Raw genomic sequence first — 16649 nt, forward strand, 5'->3', positions numbered from 1 at the left:
GGTTACAAAGGGTCGGACACAACTGAGCGACTGAACTGACTGAATGAGTTTCATCAACACAAACATGTCTCCTACACTGACAGTTGTCACAGCAGGAGCCACACACTTCTTGTTGGCATTTCATTCAGCTGCTTCCATCACCTTTAAGATGGTGGCACTAGAAATCAGACCAATCTTGTGGGTTATTGACTACTATAAAGTGACTTCTGCTATCTTAGAGTTAATACAATCTAGTCCTAAGTGCATATGGTTAAAACAGATCAGTTTGTACAGAGGGTTCTGCTCTTTTCTTCCAAGGAAAAGCTTCTTCTTTAGATAGTTGATCAATCTCTTTAAATGATATTACTGCTTTGGGAGGTGGAATAATGTGAGAATGTGTGCGCAGTAGACAGGAACCTGGATTTGGATTCTGGCTCTAGACTAGCTATGTGCCTTAGGTAAATTACTTAACCTCTCTGAGTGTCAGTTTCCTTTCTTATAGGATTATTGTGAGAACTAAAAGGAAGTGAATTCATACCAAGCAATTGGGAAGGTGCCTGGTGCAAAGTGGGAAGTCATCAACCACAATCGCTAATAAGTAGTAGGTATTACATTTTGCTTGTCCTTGACTTAAATTTGATAGTATTTGTTTGCTTCTTATTAGGAAAAATAAGGATTTCATTTATGTTTATACTTTCTATTATACCTGTCCCCTTCTTCTTTTTTTTTTTTTTCCCTTCTTCTCCTCATATTATTATTCCACTAATTATATATCCTCTGTTAGGAAGCTTTGTACTTGTAAGCACTTTACTTACATCTTTGTTTCTTATGCTCTCGACTGGACCTACTATTTCTTGATTCCCAGCTTTGTAAACTGAGATATTAATCCTCCTCCTCCCTTCAGTGCTTTGGCTCCCAAGTTCTGGAAGTGTATTTTGATTTTTAAATTAACAAGTATATTTATTTCACATATTTAAATACTCTGTTTCATTTTAAAAGATAAATATTATTTTATAATGACTATAAATGAAATAAAACTAAGATTTTTGAATCACTATATTATACATTTGAGAGTTAAATCATATTATATATATTAATATTACTTCAGTTTTGAAACAGTCTCCCAGGGACTTGGACATAGATAGATTTACTTTAGACTTTTTAAAAAAAATCAAACAAAAGAGTTTACATTTTTTGTGATATTGTAATACATTTTTTCAGAGCTAACTTGTACCATATAGCTGCACATGCTTCTCAGCAGTTCAGTTCAGTTCAGTGTAGCCGGTCAGTCGTGTCCTACTATTTGCGACCCCATGAACTGCAGCACAGCAGGAATCCCTGTGCATCACCAACTCCCGGAGCCTATCCAAACTCATGTCCATTGAGTCGGTGATGCCATCCAACCATCTCATCCTCTGTCGTCCCCGTCTCCCCCTGCGCTTTAGTTTTTCCTGATGTTTCTCACTGTCCTTATCTTCACCCCTTGCACTGTTTCTCTTCAACATTTCCTCCATTTCTCTCCAACTGTGCCTCATGGGATACTGAGCCCCCTATCCCCACAGACTCTGGATTTCTTACCCCATTCTGGACTGGTTTCTCTCTAGGTCTGCTGCACACCCAGCTGGGATCCTTGGATTCCTTTCCCACTGGGTTGATGTTCCTGATTCCTGGATCCCACGTCTATCTCTCTCATGGGTATCCTTTACCTTCCTCCATAATTAAACAGAGACGTAATCTATTTTTTTTTCCCTGCATCTCATTCTCAAGTAACCTTCTAAATGTCTGGTGAAGAGTGAAGGCTGCTGTGAATATGGGAGGGGATGTGGGGTTGGTCAGCTTGTCCCCTGCTCTCCCCTAGGCCTCTCTCTGATCTTGCTCCCTCTCTGGGGCTCTGCCCAGCAGACCAGTCTTCTCTCCTGTGAACAGGCTCCCTGTTTCTCTCCCTCTACTGCACTCCTCTTTATTCAGCTATCACTTCTCCATCCAGTGAGTCTTCAAATATTTGTTAAAGACTCTGGTCTCCTATTGTTCCCGTCCTTGTTTTTGCTAGCAGCAGAGGGAAGAGAGGCAGGCTATGGGTTCTTGACCCAGTGAGTGGGGTCAAACCAGTGTACCAAAGGCAAGACTTCTGAACTTAGGTAAGTCAGGTAACACCTATGTGTCAGCTTCCTTATTTGTAAATGAGGATACAATGGTACACATCCCAAAAGCTAATGGAATAACATATGAGGTACCATTGGTAAAGTTTCAGAGCTGATACCAATGCAGAGCAATGATCACAAAAACAAGTTGCTCTTATCAGTGAAAGTGAAAGTTGCTCCGTCATGTCCGACTCTTTGTGATCCCTTTGATTACACAGTCCATGGAATTCTCCAGGCCAGAATACTGGAGTGGGTAGCTGTTCCCTTCTCCAGGGGATCTTCCCAACCCAGGGATCAAACCCATGTCTCCTGAATTGCAGGTGGATTCTTTACCCATTGAGTCACAAGGGAAGCCCAGGTGAAGTTGTTTCCACTTGATTGTGAACCGGGGACCTTTGGCATGTTAGGTGAATGTGATAACCACTACACTACAGAAACCATGCACTCTTATCAGTAGATGGTACTATACCAATATATACCTTTACCATCATTTCAGTCAAGTCTCAGGAAGAGTAGTTGAGAGATGTTCTTTTGCTTTCTTAAATACAGTAGCTGAACATCAATACTTGCTTGCCTTCCTCATCTCCCATTGCAAGATAATCACATGCAGAACCAAAATAAATTATTTAATGATAAAAATATGATCTATTTTTTAGAGAAAGACCATGGAGAAAGGGCATATCTGAAAGGATAGACACCCTTATATATTAAAAGTGTGAACATAAATTGCTATAGTTTGTTTGCATATCATTGTGGCTCTAGGTATGGAAATATTTAGGTGTTGATGCCATCTGATCTTAATTCTACTTCTAGATATAGCTTAAGGATACATTCTCAGATGTAGGTGAAGTTTTATACAAGGAGAATATTCTGTGCACTATTATTTACATAAAGGATTAGAAACTACATCAAGTCCAATATTCAGGAGGCGAAATCAAGGAGGACAGAACACCTGCAGGGCTTCTCAGCCACTCAGAGCAGGGAGACAGGAATTGGGGCAGGGCTGATGGGACTCCAGACCCTTGGGGGAAAAAGGCTCTTGCAAAAGCAAGGAAGACCTGGGCTCTGGGAGCTGTATCACCAGGAACTTTATCAAGGAGAGACTTGAGCACAGGGAGCTCATCATTTTGGAACGAAAAGAGACATTTACCAGTTAACATATATCCACAAATAAATATTTTTGTATATTAGAGGGAGTAGACATAGTCATGACAAATGTGTGATTTGCATCAGAAAGACTCGGGTTCCAGTCCAGACACTGGCACCAGCGTGAAAACTTGGACTGAGCTAAGTTTAAGTAAGTTTCAGGAGCCTGCAAGTCAAGGACACTGGATCAATATTATCATTAATATTAGTTATTACCAATTCAAAAACACAGGTGTCCCAACCTCACTTCATTTCCAGAGTATCACCTCCTATCTGTTCTTCTAGCCTCTGGTTTGATTGTTTCTATAACTTCACAGATGGCTGTCTCCTGTCTGATGACCTTCTCCTTGGGCCCCACAGGAAAGCAGGACTCAGATTTGGCTTGGAAGAAACTGTAGGAGGTGAATGTCTTTGCTGAACTAACAACCAGCAGAGCCCAGGAGACAGAGAACCACACTGGGATAAGTCCCTGGAGGCACTGGTGACCGACCAAGGGGAACCCCCTAGAGAACTTGGCCCTCGCTGCTCCCTGCAGCCACTGTGCCCTCACAGTGGAGCTCACAGTCTGTTTTCTCTTCCCCAGGGGTGAGGTCACACCTCCTTCCAGCCTGATGCAGACAAGGAGCTGAAGGGAGGTCTCTGAGAGCCCCTGCTGCCAACATGAGCTCAGAAAACTTCGGACACTGCTCAGGTAGTCAGCTGCCTCTTCTCTGGAAGGTTCCTACTTCTGACCCAGAAGTGAGGGTGGTGTTTCCAGGCTGAGTTAAACGCCAAGGAATCAAGAACCATGAAGAGGATGGATAAGCATCCTTGAGCTTCCAAGAGAGACCAGGAGATTCCCCTCACCCTGGGGTCTGCCCACAGCCTCCTTCCCGACCCTCTTCTCAGGATCCATGACCAAGGTGCTGACTTCCTGCCTCTCCCACCACCCAGCAAGTGACTCAGAACAGAGGCAGGGAGAGCACATGTGGAGCATGGACAGCAGATGGGAGTCCCCAAGGCCAGGCAGGCCTGAAGGAGGTCGTCCAGCATCACTGGAGCTTCTGCTGCTCTCTCCCTTGACCCTAGCCTCCTCCTGTTCCCAGACCCTGGGCCATCACCACAGAAGCTGTTTCCTCTGTCTTTGCCCAGCCACCTGCCCAGCTGCTCTGCAAGGGTCAGTGGACCCTGCACTGAGACCCAGTCTGGCCTTTGCCATCTCCCACCTGGAGGGGAGGGGTGATGAGGATCACATCTGACTCCACCCCTCCTCCACGTGGTTGATCCCCTCCCCTGCCTATCCTAGAGTCTGTGGTCAGAAGCAGGAATCCTCTCACATGGCAGTTTTACTCAATGGCATGTGGTCCTAAAGTCTTTTTTCAAATTAGGTAACACGAGTTTGTAATGTTTTCCAAGTTTCATGTGTACAACATTATATTTCTACTTCTATATACACTACTGCATGCTCATCACCAAAAATGAGTTGCAAAGAATCCCCTTTGTGTTCTATAAAGTAGAATGGACAAATCACAGGAGATTTAAATGTAAGGAGGATTCAAGTCATGTCCAAGAAATGTCTGATACTTGACCTTGGATTCAACCTCAGAGCTTTTGGCTCTGTGGCCTTGGGCTGTCCATTCTCCTGTCTGAGTTTCACTTTCCTCTTCTGTGAAATAAGAATAATGCCTCTTTGTGTGCATTTACCAACAAACACATTTTATTTCAAGTCCCAGGCCACACACATATATATAGCCTGGCCACCAATATCTTAGCTGCAATTCTATAACCTCCAGATCTCTGAAATCACACATGGATTTTGATAACTCATGAAAGAGTAACCTTACCATGTAGTGATCTGAGGCTATTTATAGTCATTACATTCTTAATCCAATTTAACATCAGTATTCAATTGTTTCGCTGCCCAAACATGAAAGCATTCATTTATAGGCTGCTGCCAGTCTATTCTGGAAGTGGTAGCTAACAGATCACACTTGCTCTTTCTTCTCTTTGTGTGTGTGTGTTCAGTTGTTCAGTCATGTCCAACTCTTTGCAACCATATGGACAGCAGCCTGCCAGCCCCCTCTATCCATGGGATTCTCCAAACAAGAATTTTGGAGTGGCTTGCCATGTCCTCCTTCAAGGGATCTTCCTGACTCAGGGATCAAACCTGCATCTCTTACATCCCCTGCATTGGCGGGCAGGTTCTTTACCAATAGAACTTGGGAATCCCACCTATGACATCAGTTTACCTGGGAATCCCACATAAGACCTCATTTCACCTAACCTCCTTACAAGCCCTATTTCAAAAAGGTCACCCGGGGATTAACTCTTCAATACAAACTGGGGGGTGGGGGGACAGTCCATCCATAACCCTAGATGACCTCACCAAGAGCACCCCAGGTGACTGCTGCTCAGCAAGATGAATTTTAACTACTTTATACTCAATAACGTTTATGTTCCACCACAAATTCTTCTAATCTGATTCCCTTTTCTCTCATCTAGATATTGAGATCTTTTTTGAGGAGGTCGTTGAATGTCTCTGGGACATACTGAGCAGAAAGGAACTGCTCCTCCTGCTGAATAAAATCCTAGAGAGAATTAAGACCGAGGCCACTTTATCCAGGTAACCTGCCCAGCTGCACCAGGATGGTCACCCATGTCCCCGGCACCAGGCTAGCTTCCTCCTGGCAGGCACACCTCCTCCAGGAAGGACCCTATTGTTGGGGTCAAGGATGTTCCTTCTCAAGATCCCATCAGGAATGTTTCTTCCATGTCATTTGCTGACAGTGAATGATCCTGGGTTGAGAAGAGATGAAACCTGCAAGGAAGGTGCAGGTTATGTGACCTTGGACAAATTACTGAACTACTGTCTGCTTTAGTTTCTTCATCTTTTCATTTTTAGTGTGAGGACACTGTGAGCATGCAATTAAGTGCTTACCATAAGGACTGACATAGAGTAAGAACTCAGTCAATATTAACACTTAAAAAACTTGTTGGGAAGAGACAGGGGTCAAGGGTCTTCTTTCTGGTAATGAGAACCAAGCAGAATTTCCTTTGGGACAAGTTAGAAAATTCTGACACCACCATCTGTGTCCTGGGCTTCTGCCTACTTTCTTTCTATTCCCCATGTTAGGAACTGTACCAACCCTACAGGATCCTGCTGGCCCATAAGGAAGAGAGGCTAGAGAGGAACTGGAGGAGCTGGTGGTATCCTGGATCTAGCCCTGCCCAACTCCTGGGCCTATGGGTTTAAGACTTTGAATCAGATCTGTTTGTGTCCAACAGGAATAGCAATTCAGTCTGATGGATTATGGTGATGGCTTCAGAGTGAACTGCAGGGTCAGAGGTGGGAAACCAAGAGCAATCATCTTGTCCAAAGGACCAGGGAGGCCTGGACCAGGGTCAGACCCAGGGGTCAGGGTGAGGCAGAGGGTCTAGGTTGGGGGACTAGTAGGCAGGCTTGGGTAGCAGGACCAGGACTAGATTGAGGAGAGTGGGCCCTAAGGACACAGAACTGAAGGGGCTGTGACCCTACCAGAGTTCCCCTTAGTGGGAATAGGGGACATTTCTTCCCTCTCTGATGGGATCCCCTCATGCTGGGCTAGAGGGCCCTGGGTGACTGTGTCTGCACACCCTGCCTTGGACCTGGCTTCTCACTCAGTCTGGGACCCTCTTCTAATCTACGTGGAGTCACCCTGACAGTGGGAAGGCAGTGTGGCTCAGTGAGCCCTCCAGAGTCACAGTGAGTGGCTGCGACTGTGTGTCATTAGAGGGATTCTGAGGAGCCTCATGCATCCCCACCCAAGAGGAAATGCTTCCTCCACCAGCTGTGCAAGTGCCGGTCTCCTCAGGCTCAGCTGTTCAGATGGGTGTTTCCTCAAGTCCCTTGAATCTTTAGAGGTTCCACATAGTTGCACACAGCCTGGGGTACAGGCAGGTGACGCTGTCACCAGGTAAATTGTGAGTTAAGCTGGTGACCCCTGAGCGGTTGAGGGTGCTGGGTGATGGGTCAGGAGTCAGTGAGATGAGCTGGAGAGTCCAAGGGAAACCAGGGCTCATAGCACATCTCCTGCTTCCCTGTCAACTGGGGCAGTGGGTGGACCCAGTGACCTTCTGCTGAGAAGGTCAAGGGCACAATGCTTAGGAGACAGCAGATGGCAGACCAAATGATTATAAGGTGCCTTCGAGCTCTGACTTTTGGGGTTTAAAAAATTCTAAGTCATAGAGACAGCCAATCTGCAAAGTATAAGGGCACAGTGCCCAGGACTGCCCTTACTTTGACTTCAATGGAAAATTTAGGGGATCCCCAAAACAACTCTCAGGTTCAAGAATTCCCTATAGAATGGACAGGACTCACTGAAAGCTTCATGATCCCAGCTACAGTTTACTACAGGGAAGGAGAAAAGTGCCCACCAGTCAGAGGGCAGAGTCTGGGCAGGTTTCACAGACGAAGCTTCCATTGTCCTCAGGACACGTTACTGACCTGCATTCAGTGTGTGACAAGATGCACGGAGTACTGCCCATCAGGGACTCTGACCTTGCTTAAAAGCCAAGTTACCCTGACCTGTCATCTCCAGCCCCTCCTGGAAGTCACACTTGTGCCCTAGTGTCCAGCTCTCCCAGATGGCAGAAGTGACACCATGAGACCCAGAGACCCTGGGTCACTCGTCACCTTGTGAGACTGGCCAGTGGCCAAAGGCCCAGGCAGGCAAGGACATGCCTATCAGTCGGAATTCTACGGGCTTAGGGACCACTTCCCAGTAGCCAAGTGCAAAGAGCAGGGAGACCTCTCACTACACACCGAGGCCCTCAAATGAAGGTTTTCTCCTCCAGTGCTACATGTCTTTATTTATCTGTGGAGTTCCCACTCCAAAAACTCTTTTGAAGTGATGGTGTTGACCCACCTGTGAGACGTCTTTACCATATACCTTTTCTGTGGCTGAGCCATATGACCTGTGGGATCCTCATTCCCCAACCAGGGATTGAGTCAAGGGGCAGTGGGAGTTCAGAGTTGTAACCTCTGGACCACCTGGGAATTCTCTCAAATACCTGTCTTAAGTTGCCAGTATCCTAAGGTGACTTTTGTTTACCTATGCCAAGTTTAGCTATGTCAAGATGGAGCATCCATAAAGTATAAAACGTGTTTAAGGTTGAAAGGGAAATGTTTACATTTATAAAATTCTTCTCTAATTGATTGATAGTAACCTATCTGTGTTTATGCAGAATAGATATTATGGAGCCAATTTCACAGACAAGCAAACTGCCTTTCTAATCCCTTGACCTTCATTGTTACAGGGAAGAGGCAGAGGAACTACACAAATACGTGGACGAATTAAAAAGAGCCTTGGTTGAGGAGGACCAAGAAAGAGTCCCCAAAGAGCAGCTGGACAGGAGGAGTTTTCTGATTAAGTTTCCTCAGGTGAAACAGCAGCTGGAGGAGTTCATAGGCAAGTTCTACGCACTCGCAGACAAGGTTGACAAGGTGCATAAGGGATGTACCATCTCCAACATGATGACCCATAGCACCGTTGCTGTGTCTAGTATTCTGACCATTGTTGGCCTGGCTCTGGCACCCGTGACAGTGGGGGCCAGTGTGGTGCTCTTGGCCACTGGGATAGGGCTGGGAGCAGCAGCGGCTGTGACCGGTGTGTCCACCAGTATCATCGAACATGTGAAGAGGTCATCAGCAGAAACCGAAGCCAGTTGTATGATGTCAAGTGTTGTCAAGAAATGGAAGGTTCTCCTCGAGGTACTCAAGGGCATCCCCACAACAGAGAAAGTCACAGAGGTTATACAATGCATTGAAATGAACATCCATGCCATGGAGACAGGCAAAGCCAACCCTGGCTCTGCAGCCAATGCAAACATCAACATGAGCCTTGGGAGAATCTCAGGCCCGGCCATCCAGCAGATAGAGGGAGGTTTAAAAACCACACCTTTAACAATTCCCAGAGGAACCCGCATCATGGGTTAGGCCACTGCAGGTGTCTTCTTTCTGGTGAATGTGGGCTTGCTGGTGAAGGAGTCAAAGCACTTGCACGATGGTGCCAAGACAGTAGCAGCTGAAAGCCTGAGGCAGCGGGCATGGGAGTTGGAGAGGAAGTTGGAGGAGCTCACCCAGATCTATGAGAGTCTGCAGGAGGACCTGATTTAGCCATCCCCAGAGCAGTGCAGGGTCCAGGGACACGTGAGGGGCTAACATGCAGAGGTACCTTGTTAGAGGGAAAGAGAGGGAGACCACATTAATGAAGCTGGGGGTTAGGAATTTGGCATTTCTGTGGTTGAGCACAGCTGGGAAGGGATGGATGTAGGTGATGGATGAGGAGAGAGAAGGAAGGGGCCTAGAGCCTGGATTAAGGGAGGAGGGGGCATGAGAGAATGAGAAGCAGGGAGAAACCACTTTTTTTCATACTAAGAACTTTTTACTTTGTGTTAGAGTATAGCCGATTAACAGTGTTGTGATAGTTTCAGCTGAACTGCAAAGTGACTCAGCCATACACACACATGCGTGCATTTTCCCCCTAACTCCCCTCCCATCAGAAACCACTTCCTTTGGACTAAAGATGACCCTGGAGGCAGAATAAAGGGAGAGACAGGCAAACTAGCAATGAGAGGCCAGGTATACGAATGGGTTGAAAATGGGATAAAGTCAGAAAGTTAGGATTGTTGGGATCCAGAAGGAGCAGGGGCTCCTCTATCGCCCTCCAGAGGCTGTGATGTCCCAGCAAGAAGAGTCTTCCCCTGCTGGTTGTCTCTAGACCTCTCTTCCAATATCAACTCACTTTTAGCCCTAGCTGATGTGTCTTACTAAGGCAGTGACTTCTTTTGTTTGTTTGCTTTATTAAAGGATCATTGATTTACAATATTCTGTTAATTTCAGGTATACAGCAAAGTGATTCAATCATACAGGTATCTATGTATTTATCTGGGCTTCCCAGGTGGCGCTAGTGGTAAAGAATATGTCTGCTAAGCAAGAGTCACAGGTTTGATTCCTGGGTAGGGAATTTCCGTGGCGGAGGAAATGACACCCACTGCAACATTCTTGTCTGGAAATCCCATAGACAGTGGAGCCTGGCATGCTAAGGTCCATGGGTTGCAGAGAGTCAGACACGACAGAACATCTCAGCATGTGTATATCTATATTCTTTTTATTCTTTTCCATTATAGTTTCTTACAAGATATTGAATACTGTTCCTATGCTACTACAGTAGGCAGGCCCTTGTTTATCTGGTGTATATCTGATAATCCCATCTCTTAATTTATCTGTCCCCCCAAAACTTTGGTAAAAAGTTCACTTTCTATGTCTATGAGTCTGTTTCCATTCATTTGTTCACTTGTATTATTTTATGGATTCTACATATAAGTTAATATCACATCTTTGTCTTTGTCTGACTTACTTCACTCAGTATAGTAATCTCTAGATCCATACATATTGTTACAGATAATATTATTTCATTCTTCTTTATGGCTGAGTAGTATTCCATGGTATGTATAAGTGTACCACATTTGCTTTATTCATTAATCTGTCAACAGACATTTAGGTTAATATAATGTCTTGGCCGTTATGAATAGTACTGCTATGAACATCAGGGTACACGTATCTTTTCAAATTAGAGCTTTACTTTTTTCTAGATATATGCCCAGAACTGGGATTGCTAAATCATGTGGTAGCTCTATTTTTAATTGTTTAAGAAAACTCCATGTAGTCTTCTATGGCAGCTGCAATTTACATTCCCACCAACAGTGGAGGAGGGTTCCCTTTTCTCCACAGCCTCAGAGCATTGCAGATGTAGATGATGGCCCCTCTGATTGCTGTAAGGGAGATACCTTATTGTAGTGTGACTTGCATTTCTCTAATGATTAGTGATGTTGAGTATGTTTTCATGTCCCTGTGGCCATCTGTACGTCTGCATGGAGAATTGTCTATGTAGATCTTCAGGCAGTGACTCTTGATGACAATGATGGTGATGACGCTGGTGACAGCAGTGGTGATGACAGCACAGTGGGGGGAACAGGTGACAAGTAGCTAGGTGCTCTTTGAGTCCACAGTGCACTGAGAGACCAGTGAAGTTTCCATGAAAATCCAAGTGTGGAGTAGGAACAGAGGTTGATTTAAAAAAAGAGAAAAAAGGATGAAGCAAGGAGGCAGAAACAAGCCAAGGAACTTTGCGGTGTGTGAGGAGATGAAACAGCCTGGGGCCAACAGACACGACTCTCTGACCCTCGCTGTCTTCTTCAGCTGGGGGTGAGGCTGGAGAAGATATTTCAGGTTGCTCTGCTTCCCTCCACCTTGTGTTCTATAGACTCTGATTCACTGAGGCTTCCTTGAGTTGACTGATGGGTTCACCTGGGCTCCAGATGCCTGACCTCCTTCTCCACGAGCCTGTCTCCCGGGATCTCAGGGAGCACGTCCTCCTTGGCTCCTCCTGCCTGCCTGCTGGGCTCCCATCCAATCATTTCCCTAAGCCCCTGGAGCCCTGCAGCCTCCGTGGGACGCACGGGGGAGCCCATGTCATCTAACTTGGGCTGAACACAGGGGTACTCCTCTTCCAGCCCTGGGGACAAGGATGGACACGGGCACCCAAGGGTGATTGAGAACAGAGGGCTTGTGTGCATTGTGAGAGAGGGTCAGCGATAAACAGAGGGGCAGAGAGAGACAGCACACACCTCACCCAGGCTGCCTTCATGTTTCCGCAGGACTCCTGCATGAACTTCCAGAACAGTCTTCTTGTGTTTACCTTGGGGGACTGACCTGCCTCACCTGTCTATTCCCCACAGGGGACTAGAATGACTCTTTAGAATATTGATCTTAGCCCTACCTGCTTCCACGCCTCCATGGCTGCCCATGACTCTGAGCACAGACATTCAAAGCCTCCCTGCAGCCTAGCCTGCTGGAGCCGTGAGGGACCAAGGGCAGAGCTGGATGCCAGGCTCACTCCATCCCCAGGAGCAGGACTGAGGGGCTCGGGAAGTGGGCAGGAAGGAGCGAAAGTCCATCCAAGACCATATTCTGACCTGGTCACCCATCTGGTCTTGCACCTGCCAGGACCTTCTGAGGAGCCTTCTCGGGATGCCTCAGGCTCCTCCTCTGCAGGGAGGAGAGGGGAGCATCTGGGTGTTGCTCTCAAGCCCACGGGCCTGCTCCACGGGGCACTGACTCTCTGTGTTTCCATGTGTGGAGCATGTGAGCACCTAACAGGCTCCCACACCTGGAGCCCAGGGTAGGAAGCCAGAGACGCGGGACCTGGAAATGATCCCAGGATGTCTCCTAAGTCCCTCCCCATGTGCTGCAGAGCCTTCTCCACACTTTTGTCCAAACCTCCCTCAGAAGACTGTCCTCAGTGCCTCTGACTCCCTCTCAGCCCTGTTTTCCTGAGGCTCCAACCACTCTCATTCCTTCCTGAAGACGTCAGCAGTCATGGCCATCGCCTGCCTGACCCTCAGACATGTGAGTTCATTCCTTCATCAGTCCTTCCTCAGTTCCTGGAGAATTCCCATCCTGCACAGACTTCTCTGGGCAGGTTTCAGGCACCGGGTACAGAGCCACTCAGTGTCCCCCCATCTCCCCTGAGCCCTTAGAGCTGGACCCCATTGAGCTCACTGTGCGGCTGATCCAACTCCACGGTGACGCATGTCAGGTGAGAGCCCTGTGGTTCTGAGCAACAGAGACTGAGTCTGGCTGAGTGAGCACAGAAGAGCGTGCACTGGGAGGGAAGAAGCCCAGGTCAGAGAATAGAAAGAAGTCCCCAACATGCACAGTTCAGGGAGGACAGGAAGCAGGACAGGTCCCCCTCCAGGATCCCACAGTCTGGCCCCTGAGGTCCCGTGAGCAGGGGCTTAGGTCCAAACACCTGGAATCTCAGTGTCAAGTTCCCAGGAGACAGAATAACTTGGGCCTGGGGAAATATCCTTGGATTAATAGTTCAGGCTGAAGGATGAAGAAGATGAATGATTAACAGGGACCCAAACCCTGGGCAAAGTCTCAGGAAGAGAGGCTTCAGATTTAGTGCTTCCTGGATGCACACGTCCCTCTTCTCAGACCAACAGAAATGACTCTCCTCATGCTGTTCTGGGTCCAACCATCCCACACAGGACAGTAAGACCCCATATACTTCCCCAGCTGGAGACAAACACGAATCATCTCCACCTGCTATGCGTTGCAGGGATGTCAGGGGTAAAGGGCCCCAGTTCAATGCTAGTGCTTCTCCTGCTCTGTTGGGCTCCTTTCTCAGCATTCTGCATGCATGTTATATATGTGCAGGCAACAAGGAGGTGCAGTAGAGACCCTGGGCTCCAGGAACATTGCTCCCCTGATACCAGTCTTCACTGGGATCCCACTCCCTGTTCCTCTTTCCTGCAGGGAAATTCACGCCTGGGGAGCCTAGGCTGGGCCATCGCTGTTCAGCACCATCACCTGGGTCCTCATCAGGTCCTCACTTCCCCTCTGAGAGCAGGTGGTATCACCCCCCTGGAGAACAGGAGGAAGCTGGGCCCAGGGACCAAGTGAGTGGCTGAGGCCCCTGCCTGGGAAGGGCCATTCTGGGTGGGCCCTCTCGGTACCTTGAGCCTCCTCCCTGATGCATGTTGAGCTGATTGGTCAGGAGAAGGCAGGGTGTCCTGTTCCAGGAGGAAGTGAAGCAAGCCTGTGGTGTTTCTGTAGCACAGCTCATCCTGGCCCAGGGCAGTGTACCCCCCCCCTGGGAGCCCAGCCCATGCAGCTGTCTGTCCCCACCTGCTGTCCTGTCCCACGTGGGTGAGACGGGCAGTGAGGTGTGCTGCACACGTGTGCCCGCCACCGAGGACCTACGCGCCTCTGGGCAGAGCCTCTGCTGACAATTTCATGTTTCTCTCATGCCTTTGTGTTGGGCATCTTTAAGATCCTGCTCCCATCTCTCAACAATGCCTGGAAGTTCATATTAACTTGTTCTTTTCCAAAGGGTGCTGTCCTGGACCTCACACTGGTGATCACAGCTGAGTCTGGGCAGAGCCCTCCCTCCAAAGATAGGGGCATTGTTTTTGAAAGACAGCAGACGTGTTATTACCAACCATTCTTTAACCTGATACTTAAAGAAGCTGTATATTTCATTATGAAAACACTACAACTAACAGTTCAGATTCAGGAAGTGGGGTAAAACCTGGAGAAGTAAAATAACTCCCCCAGTAAGATTATTGGACATCTCCCTACATTACAGCTATGGTTTTAGAAGCAAACCTCAAAAATCTTGTCATTTCTTAGTATATACTTTAGTTCATCCCTATATTTTAAAAAGGTCTTTGCCTGGTGGCCAGACCCTAAAGAATCTGCCCACAATGCGGGAGACCCGAGTTCATATCCCTTGGTTGGGAACACTTCCTGGAGAAGGGAATGGCAACCCACTCCAGTATTCTTGCCTGGAGAACTTCATGGACAGAGGAGTTTGGCAAGTTACAGTCCATGGCTTCACAACAACTTGAACAAAACACTTTGCAAATGTCTAAGTTTGCTCTTCCCATATTGTTGGAAGTTTAGGCTCTTGCAACTTCCTTCATTTTCAATAACACTGGAGTGAACATATTTTTGGTATGAAGATTTTTTCTCATCTTTGATGCTGTTTTTCTGGAGGTGGGCCCTGCAGATGACATTGTTAGTGTAAAGGGAATGAGCGCTTAACAGCTCCCTATGTTTGACCCATCCCACCCCCACCGCGACCTGCCCCTAGTGTCCCTGCAAGCTGACTTTGCCACCAAGAACTTGGCCAAGGCCACCAAGGAGCGCATGTTCCACTGGCTGGTCCTGTGCATCAACAAGGCTCTGGACAAGACCAAGAGGCAGGGCGTCTCGTTCATAGGGATCCTGGACAGCGCTGGCTTCAAGATCTTTGATATGAACTTCTCTCCCTGGAGCCCTTCCTACCTCCCAAGCCTCTGGGGCTGCCTTTTCCAGACATCCCTGGATATCTGCAGGTGAGGGTTGGGAAACTGTAGGGAGTGTAACACAGCCCCCTGGGTGAGGGTCACAGCTGTAGGCATTGTTGGCTTTGTTACTGCCAAAGTTATGGGCAGCAAATAGCAGAGCTGACTGCATACTACCTGGCACCCAGCCTCCAGTGACTGGATCCCAGGGCTTGGACCTAATTGAACAGGGGTGTCCTCAGCCTGTGGAGGTCCTGGCTGAGACGAAAACTGGCTCTCCTCTGCAAACTGTGTTGCCTGCACAGAGTGTCTAACAATTGGTTACATTCGGATACTGGGTTGCACCCAGTCTGGGCCCAGCCTCCTCATCAATGACAACTGTTGATGAGAGACTCGTCCTGTCACAGCGCTGCTCCCAAGCCACTTGTGGCCCTTGTGTGCCATCCTGCACCTGGCCCCACTTTCTTGGCTTCCCCCGCTTCACTCCTTAGGTTCCTAAGTATGTCGAAGCCCCTCTTGACTTTAAACTACCTGTTTAAAGAAACACACTTTCCCTAATTACCTAGGGTAATGCTACCAAAGCCCCGATGTCCACTGCCACCTTTGTTAGAAATGCATGGAGACAAAGATGCCAGCAGGTAAGATCCCTTCAGGGCCCAGGTTCTGTGTTTCTCTACAAGTCTGACTCCTTACCTGGATCTTGCTGGCCCCCATGTGCCCTCTACGTGGCATCCCTCCACCCACTTTCCCTGCACCAGGAGAAGTCTGCCCACAGAGCATCAAGACCAATCCAGGGCCTTGGCTTTTCTCCAGGACTGCGTGGTGGCTGGGGTGGATGTGGTCAGAGGCCAGATCTCCTCTCCAGATCAAGGCCCTGGAGCTCGAGAGCAACCTGTACCACAGGGGCCAGAGCAAGGTCGGCTTTGGGCAGCCATCCTAGCCCATCTGGATGAGGAGCGGGACCTGGAGATCACAGACGTCATCATCGGCTTCCAGGCCTGATGCGGGGGCTACCCGCCCGGGAAGTGAGTCCCGGGATGCCCACCAGCGGCTCAGGGCCCCCAGCTGGCCCGTGGTGGAGGCACTGAGGAAGGGGCGCCTGGGCGCCCTCATGCAGGCAGGTGTCTCCCGGGGAGGCCACATGGCTTTCCCGCCCCCCTGCTTCCTGGGTTTCTGCCTGAGGTTTAAAGTGAGCAGGCGGGAGGGGTGACTGCACTCTGATTTTCCCTGCAGGAAAAACCCCTGCCTCCCACTGTCCCTCCCTGTGTCCCTTCTGTAGGGGTGACACCCAGAGCCGGCTGTCCTCAGAGCACCCCGAGCCCCGGGGGGAGGCGCGCTGGTGTCCCGGCGGCTCCTGTGGGGGAGGGGCGGACTTGCGCAGGTCAGTGGGCGGGGCGGCTGCCCGTGTGCCCCTGATTCCTCTGTGTCTGGGCTCTGGGGCGTCTGTCCTGGCCTGAGCCCTTAGCCCTGGGAACAGGGTGTCAAGTGAATGTTTGCAGGACGTGAGCTGCT

The 16649-nt window shown here is 48.5% G+C and overlaps 1 protein-coding gene and 1 pseudogene across 1 annotated transcript in view; both read left to right on the forward strand.

The window, feature by feature from the left end:
- The first annotated feature begins 540 nt into the window (after positions 1 to 540).
- The window catches only part of LOC122680087 (apolipoprotein L3-like), an 86727-nt gene continuing 70618 nt past the window's right edge, over positions 541 to 16649 (forward strand). The window contains exon 1 of the mRNA XM_043881017.1: positions 541 to 580. The gene's annotated coding sequence lies outside the window, so the exon portion shown is untranslated. The remainder of the gene's footprint in view (positions 581 to 16649) is intronic.
- LOC122680095 lies at positions 3906 to 9541 on the forward strand (annotated as a pseudogene).

Source organism: Cervus elaphus, chromosome 22 (genome assembly GCF_910594005.1).
Source record: "Cervus elaphus chromosome 22, mCerEla1.1, whole genome shotgun sequence".
In the NCBI taxonomy this organism is placed as follows: Eukaryota; Metazoa; Chordata; class Mammalia; order Artiodactyla; family Cervidae; genus Cervus; species Cervus elaphus.